The sequence below is a fragment of the Heterocephalus glaber genome, unplaced genomic scaffold (assembly GCF_053883595.1).
Source record: "Heterocephalus glaber isolate CG9 unplaced genomic scaffold, H.glaber_assembly_v1.0 deba00001613, whole genome shotgun sequence".
Taxonomy (NCBI): domain Eukaryota; kingdom Metazoa; phylum Chordata; class Mammalia; order Rodentia; family Bathyergidae; genus Heterocephalus; species Heterocephalus glaber.
The window spans coordinates 26,657,197-26,665,835 of NW_028258384.1; positions in this window are offsets into that span (position 1 = coordinate 26,657,197).

The window sequence follows — 8,639 nt, forward strand, 5'->3', positions numbered from 1 at the left end:
TGGTTCCGGTGCCTGCCTCGCAAGCGCAAGGTCCCAAGTTCGATCCCCAGTGCCAAAAAAAAAAAAAAAAAAAAAAACCAAAGAACCAGAAAACAGGAAAGTTCAGAACCAGAAAAGAGGAAAGTTCTATTGGCTTGGTCACACAGAGCTTTCCTGTGCTTTGAGTATTGACCTAGGACTAGCTCCTGTAACATCCTGCCAGACATCTGAAGTTCAAGGGAACAGCTATTAGAAAAGGAATAAATTATTGCACTGCCAGACTTTATACTAAAATTTTATGCTAAAATCAGCCCTTAAAAATACATGGAAAGAATTGACAAATCATCCATCTATATACATCAAATAGTCTTATATATAAACACTTTGAGGCAAAGTCATCTGGAAACATTCTGGCATTCAATTTTTAAAATGCCATGTATACCACAACTACAGGAGAGAAGGCTAGAGGGGCGGCAGATATATCCACAGTTTTCTCTCTAGGTTAAATGATCTTAACTAAAAAGTCCTTGTATTAAAAACAAGTATCAAGGGGGAAGTCTTGCTAACTCCTTGTCATTTCAAACAGAAAGTTTACTTTAAAGCATAGGCTTATACCATGTCTTGGAAGTGATTTTCGCTGTTAGACTAAAAGCACAGAAATATTTCTGTGGCTAAAGAAAAATAAAATAGCTAAAGCAAAAACCACATCTCATTTCCAATACGTTGACTTTCTTCCTCTCCCTTCCTTTGCCACTTACAACACAACATTGCTTTATTTAAATAGTCAGTGCCAAATTAAACCAAATGCTGGCATGGAAATTAACATTCCTATAGCCACAACACCTTATACCAGTGCCTCCCACCCTGCTACACCCACTTCCTGCCCCCCTCTACCATGCCACCAAACCCAGAAATTCAGTTTAATTTAAACTAGGGTCCAAACCCAAATCAAAGGGATAAATTAATTTGCTAAAATATTCATAAAGACTGTGAGAGTGAACACAATGTACCAGCCACTGTTGCTAAGTGCTTAATACCTGTTAACTCATACATCATAAAATCCCTACTATGATGTCAGCACTTCCACTGTCCTCGTTCTATAAATGAAGAAACAGGTTCAAAGAAGGTAAGTAACTTGCCTCGGACTAAGCTCAGCCTAATTCTGTTTCTTTCATCAGATGCAAGACCCACTCTGTGGTGAGACATGGCTGCTGTTGTACAGCTCTCTTGGCTTGGAATAACGTAGACATTTAGCTAAAACCAAGGGCTCTTTGAAGCCCCCAAAGGACAAAGAGCTTGGTCTTTACCCTAATTCTGTCTTGTTCTTGGGGATTTTGTTCAGTGTTACTTTTGCCCTCAATTTAATTGCCCAATCACTTAGGAAGTAACCCTACTTGTCTCAGAGTGGCAAGAAGAGAGTTCATTATTTTTTCTGTTTCAACCTCTTAATCTCTTCCCTTTCTGAGCACAAAAACGCATTTGATGCCCAAAATGAAGGAAAAGGGGAAAATACTTGCTTTATATTCAACATTTAGTAAGGATTACTTATTGTCCCTTCCTTAACTTCCTGTGACTTTCAATATTAGGTTTAAATGGTTTTCTTTGGAAAACCTTAGGCAAAGGAAATGATATTATCAAGAGCTCACTTTTAAGTCAGCCCTCCCCTGTGCCACCCCCACCCTCCACCCCTGCTAACCACTAGCCACCAACACAATCTTAACCTATCTCCCACTGCTTCTCTAGTGTGTTTTCTTGTCTACCTCAACCAATATGATTATCCTCTCAATACACAAGGCCTGTTCCCTACTCCTTGCCCATCCTCCAACCTCAAAATTGCTTCCTCTACTCAATGTTCACCTTCATCTCAACTCATTGGGAACATGCTCCCTTCATAGCCTCACCTCTTTTCCTAACATCAGTGCTCATAGTCTGATCACATACATTAACTCACACTGTTTGTCAATTACTGCAGTACCTACTTTGCATTTCTACTTAGCTATTTTATATACTGAGTCTGGATATTCAAAAATTACAGAAGACCCAGTGTGGCAGAGCCTCTGTGGCTTTTTTATGTTCTCCTCAACACCCTAGGGCATAATGCCCAATTGATGAGCTCACCTGATGCTCAGCCAACCCCTGTTGAGTGCATTGTTCATTAAAGCATGGTTGGCCTTTAGGGCTAATGGAGTAGTAGTTTCACAAGGATTGATTATTTAAATTAAATAAAAAACTAAAGGTCTCAGCCATTTTGCTATCACACTGTCATAACACAGGCGTATTAAGATGAGCTGCTAATATAGGAGGTGGGACATGGCAAAGCTGTCTGGAGAAGTGGAAGGAACCTGTAAATTACAAGATCCCAGGGAAGTGCCAGATAATTTCTCACAAGGTCCCAGGAGATGTAGACTGCATATAAGGATGCAGATGCCACAAAGAGCCCACTATCATGACTCTTTATGATAGCCCGTTATGGGTCTCTTAGACCCAGGATGTACTTTTATTTTTGCTCTTTTTTTCCTTTCTCTCTTTTGTTTGGCTCAAGTTTTCTGTGCAGAGCTAGTTCATCCCTTAGCTCTTCACTCCTGATTTTCAAATGTTTGAGACCTTTTTTTTTGGCTTGGCTTGTCCAATTCTTTGTTCCAGACAAGAAGGACCTGGAATACTTTTGTTTGGTGAGCCATTTCTAAAAGAACTACCTGACAACACTGCTAGATAATGTCTTGAGACATTCCCCTTCTGTGCCTTAAGAAGTAGTAAAAAGACATCAACCATTTCACTCAGAATACATTTTATGTGTTATTCATATATTAACCTTACCGTTTTCATTTTCACATTCCTTTTGTATTGTCCCTTAAATTACACTTATCAGTATACATTTATCTGTTATTCACATAATAACCTTACCATTTTCATTTTCTAATTCCTTTTCTAGTATCCCTTCAATTACCTTTGGCTAAGTGGGCTAAGTGCCTATTATGAAATTTAAAGCATTTGCTATTCTCTTAAAATCTCATGCGTTACATTACAGCCACCTGATAGCTTATAATTTCATCAGTTAATTCATATTTACAGTTTTAAAAGTTACATTCTTCTCTTTTTTTTTAATTTTATTGGCACAATTTAGATATACATAATGATCACATTCATCATAGGAAGTTTGTACCTATACACGGTATATCTTGATTCCTCTCTTTTTTCCCAATCTACTCCCTTCCCTTCAACCTCTCTTCCCCTCCTTTTTTACAGAAGCTTTATTTCCATTTTTTCCTTATTATTTTTTTCTTTTCCCTTCCTTCTTTTCCCCCTACTCCCTCCCTAGTTCCTTTTGAATAATTTCTTGCTATTTCACAGTATCTACTGTACATTTCCTTTTGAATAATTTCTTCCTATTTCACAGTATCTATTATACATTTTGGTCCTTATTTACTATTTCAGTTTTTCATACCAGAGAGACAATGTGATATTTACATGTGTGTATGATTTATTTCACTTAAGAGTATAGTCTCAAGGTGCATCCATTTAGCTATAAATGTCTCAAGTTTATCTTTCTTTCTGGCTGAGTAGTAATCCATTGGATTAAAAAACCACATCTTTTTTTGTCCATTCATTGGTCGATAAGCATTTGGATTGTTTCCAAGATTTAGCTATTACAAATTATGTTGCTATAAACATGGGTGTGCATATACCATTATGGTATGATGCTTTTAATTCTTTTGGGAAGATACCCAGAAGGGGAATATCTGGGTCAAATGAGACCTCTCATCCTAGTGTTTTGAAGAATCTCCATACTCATTTCCATAGTGGCTGCACCAGTCTGCACTCCTACCAACAGTAGAGAAGGGTTTCTTTTTACTCACAACCACACAAGCATTTGTTGTTGTTTGATTTCTTGATATTCATGATTCTTTCTGGAGTGAGATAGAGTCTCAGCATTGTTTCAATTTGCATCTTTCAAATAACCAGTGATGTGGAACACTTTTTCATATATTTATTTGCTGCCACAACATACCACAACTTATGAGACACAAGGAAAGCAGTCCTAAGAGGGAAATGTATAGCAGTTAACTCTCACATCAGGAAAGCAGAACAAGTTCAAGTAAGCAACCTAATGTTGAACCTCAAGCTTCTAGAAAAAGAACAAGCCAAGCCCAAAGCTTGCATAAGGGAAGAAATTACAGGATGAGAGCAGAAATTAATTTAATTGAGATTAAGAAAACAATACAAAGAATCAATGAATCAAAGAGTTGGTTATTTGAAAGATTAAATAAAATTGATAAACTCTTAGGCAACCTCATCAAAAAAAAGGAAAGAAAAGACTCAAATCCATGAAATTAGGAATAAAAAGGGTAAAATCATAACAGATCTTGTGGAAATCCAGATGTTCAATACCTACTTCAAGAACTGGTACTCTAATAAGATGAAAGACACAGAAGAAATGGAAAGATTCCTAGATACATGTGAACTACCAAAGCTGAATCGAGAATATATTAAAATTCTAAATAACCCAGTATCAGTCAATGAAATTGAAAATATAATTAAAAGCTTACCAACAAAGAAAAGCCCAGGTCCTGACAGGTTACCTGCTGAATACTATAAGAAACTTAGAGAAAATCTAATGCCAATATTCCCTTTAATAAAACTGAAAGAGAAGCAGTCCTCCCAAAATCATTCCTGGAAGCAAGTATTACCCTGGTACCAAAACCAGAGAAAGGCCCAACCAAAAAAGAAAACTACAGGCCAATCTCCCTTATGAACATAGACACAAAAGTCCTCAATAAGATACTGGCAAAAAGAATGCAGCAAATAATCATGAAGATTATACACCATGATCAAGTAAGATTCATACCAGGGATGCAAGTGTGGTTCAACATATGCAAATCAATAAATACAATACATCATGTCAACAGAGCCAAAGACAAAAATCACATGATCATCTCAATAGATGCAGAAAAAGCATCTGACAATGTCCAATGCCCATTCATAAAAACTCTACAAAAATTGGAATAGATGGTCTTTACCTCAATCTAATGAAAGCTATCTATGACAAACCAACAGCCAACATCATACTAAATGGTCAAAAATTGAAAGCTTTCACTCTAAAATCAGGAACAAGGCAAGAATGTCCACTATCACCACTCCTGTTTAATGTAGCTCTGGAAACACTAGTGAGAGCAATTAGACAAGAGAAAGAAATAAAAGGAATAAAGATGGGAAAGGAAGTTCAATTATCATTATTTGCAGATGACATGATTCTCTACACAGAAGACCCTAAAAACTCCACCAAAAGACTTCTAGATTTAATAATCAAATACAAAGTCAATACTCAAAAACCAATAGCATTCCTGTACACAAATAACAAACTCACCGAGAAAGAAATTAGTGAAATAACACCTTTCACGATAGCATTAAAAAATGAAATACTTAGGAATCAATCTAACAAAGAAAGTAAAGGACCTTTATATGGAAAATTACAGTACTCTGAAAAAGGAGATCAAAGAGGATACAAGAAATGGAAAGATATCCCTTGCTCTTGGGAAGTAAAAACCAACATACTGAAAATGGCCATACTCCCAAAATTGTTATAAGGATTTAATGCAATCTCAATCAAAATACCAATAGCATACCTCACAGAACTAGAGAAAACATTCCTAAAATTCATCTGGAACCAGCAGAGACCTAGAATAGCAAAAACAATTCTGGACAACAAAGGAGGCAAGGCAGGGGGGCATTAAAATCCCTTACTTGAAATTATACTATACAGCTACTGTGTTAAAAAACAGCATGGTACTGGCCAAAAAACAGACCTCAGGATCAATGGAGCAGACTAGAAGATGCAGAAACAACCCCAAACACACTCAGCCACTTTATCTTTGACAAAGGTGCCAAACATATTCACTGGAAGAAAGATAGCCTCTTTCACAAGTGGTGTTGGAAAAACTGGCTTTCTATATGCTGAAGACTAAAACTAGACCCATTTCTCTCACCATCCACTAAACTAAAATCAAAATGGATTGGAGATCTAGATATTCAAACAGAAACACTAAATCTGCTAGAAGAGAGAATAAGTAGAACTCTTGAGAACATAGGTATAGGCAAAGATTTTATGAACAAAACCGCAACTGCATGGAAAATAATACAAAGAATCAACAACTGGGATCTCATCCTATTAAAAATCTTTTGCCCAGCAAAGGAAATCACCAACAGAGTGAAGAGACCACACACAGAGTGGAAAAAAATTGTAGCCAGTTGTTCCTCAGACAAAGGACTAATATGTAGAACATACAAAGAATTGAAAAAAATCGGACCCCCAAAATTTAAAGGCCCAGTCCAAAACTAGGCATCTGAAATGAATACACACTTCTCAGATAAAGTAAAAGTTAGTTTCTTGAACAGGAATATCTTTTTATTTCCTATCATCTCTCATTTTTCCCAGTATTCATTTGCTGAAATTCTCTTCTATTTTTCATTTACTTTTTTTTCATACACTCTTCTCAGATTTTCCACGAATCATTTTCATCTGTCATCTTACTTTCTTCCCAAAGAGCTCATAATATATAATTCATGGCACATAAAAATTAAAAATATTTTTGAATAGCACTAAAATTCACAATTCCACATATTTTTTGTAAGAAAGTTGCTTCTAATCTAGCCTCCTTATGTTTTGCTGAGAGCTCAGGCTAGGTAAGTCAGTTTCTTTATCTAGAATTTTTTTTAAAGTAATACTTTATTGACTGCTGAAAGGCTTCATACTAAAAGTCTTAAAGTTGAAAATGGTACTGAACTTGAAGAGCTTTAATAAATGTACTATGTATTTTGTTAATGCCTTTGTCTTCATCTTATCTTCCCAGTCAAACCTTATAGGAAGGTATTTTACTTCACTTTATATCCCAACAGTGTCTACCAGTGATTTCCACATATAGTAGGTGGTTCAAGAATTTTCTTTTTAAATTAACCCCACCAGTTTTGGGAGAGTTCTCCATATTCCTCATTTTAGTGCTTCATGGGAATTCTGTCCTTCTCCTCTCACTTATCTCTTTACATTTATCTACCTATGATGTCTATATCCCCGCCCCTTTACTTTCTTCTTTGACCTCTCTCTGTCACTAGCCTGTTTCATTCCTTCCAGCTGTAAGTAGGATTGAGGCCTTATGCAGCATCCTCATCCTAGCAAGTGCTAAGGTGGTTCTGTGTTGAGTGCTGGGAATATGAAGAAGACTGAGGTTCTTGTCCCCTAAGCCCTCACATTCTATTTGGGGTCATAAATAAATAAAAACAATGACAATGCATGTGGTAAGGCCTACAATTGAGATAGGTACGATTTGTGTTATGAGAGAATAGGAAGACAAAGTAAGCTACCTGTGACTGGAACAAGCTGGGGGAAGCTTCTCAGCAGAAAGAGTGGATACAATTTCAACAGGTCAAGAAAGGAGGGAAGGGAATCCAGGGCAGAGTAAATGTGTCTGTGACAATGCACAAAAATATGAAAGAAACAGTAAGAGCCTCCGTGTGTCCACAAGCAGTACTCATGAGATGAATGTTTAAAACTAGGCTGAAGATACAGATGAGGTTTGCTTGTGAAGGGTATGATATGCCATGCTAAGGAGCTGAGACTATGCCAAGAGGGAGCCAGGAAAGTGATTTATTTTAGAAAGGGAAACATCTCTGGAAACAACTTCTGGTAGAATTTATTATTTTCCCTATTCTCTCTGTATCATATATTCCATATTCTCCCTCTCTCTCTTTCTCTCCCTCATTCATTTAATACATTCGCTATTTCCTAATACATTAGTCTAGGATAAACTCCTATAGTTGAATCTTCTGGCCTTACCCTGTTTATTCAACTTTGTTTCCTATCGCTCCCCAGAACCATCTTATCAGTCAGTCCCTCTCCTGTGGATTTAACAGTGAGATCCTGCTTATGTCATTTCCTTTGCCTGAGAATAGACTAAAGCCCACCATTTCCCAAGTGGTTCCTCCTGCATCCTCTTCCTGGAGTTGTCAGAATCTGTACTGTAACTTTTTGGCACTTTGTTACTGTATGGTATTGTACTGATTTCTAATTGTCTGGGTCCCTCTTTTCTCCCCTGAAAAACACAAACTTTCTGGGAGCTGGATATTAAGTTCTATAAGATCCAGGATCACACATTCCTTGCTTACCATTGTATTCCCAATGCTTACCTTATAGTAGATGACCAATAAAGATTTCCTGAACACACAGAATTGAAAAATAATTTTGATTTGATGGATCACCTCCATCCCATAAGGGCAGTGATTTTTGTTGCTTTTGTTCACTGATGCCTCTCAAGTACCGAGAACAATGTGTGGCATCAACGTGACCATTTATTATAGATTCTCATCAAATATTTGTTGAATTAATTAGATATATTAGGATGTCAGAGATTTTGTCTGTCTTGCTATTTTCACCATCCTTGACAAACTAGATGCTTGATAAATTTATTGAATGAATGAGGCTGAGATCATGTCTTCTGCTTCTTTATATTGCTGCCACACTATTGAACAAATGGTAGACATTCAATACATATTTGTTATTGGTGGGTTGGAAATGAAACAGATTCAGGTTTGCTAATGATTTTTGTATTATTTTAAGTACAATTCTTCCCTTGATGATAAGTAAGAGTTACCAATTTGCTTGCATACCG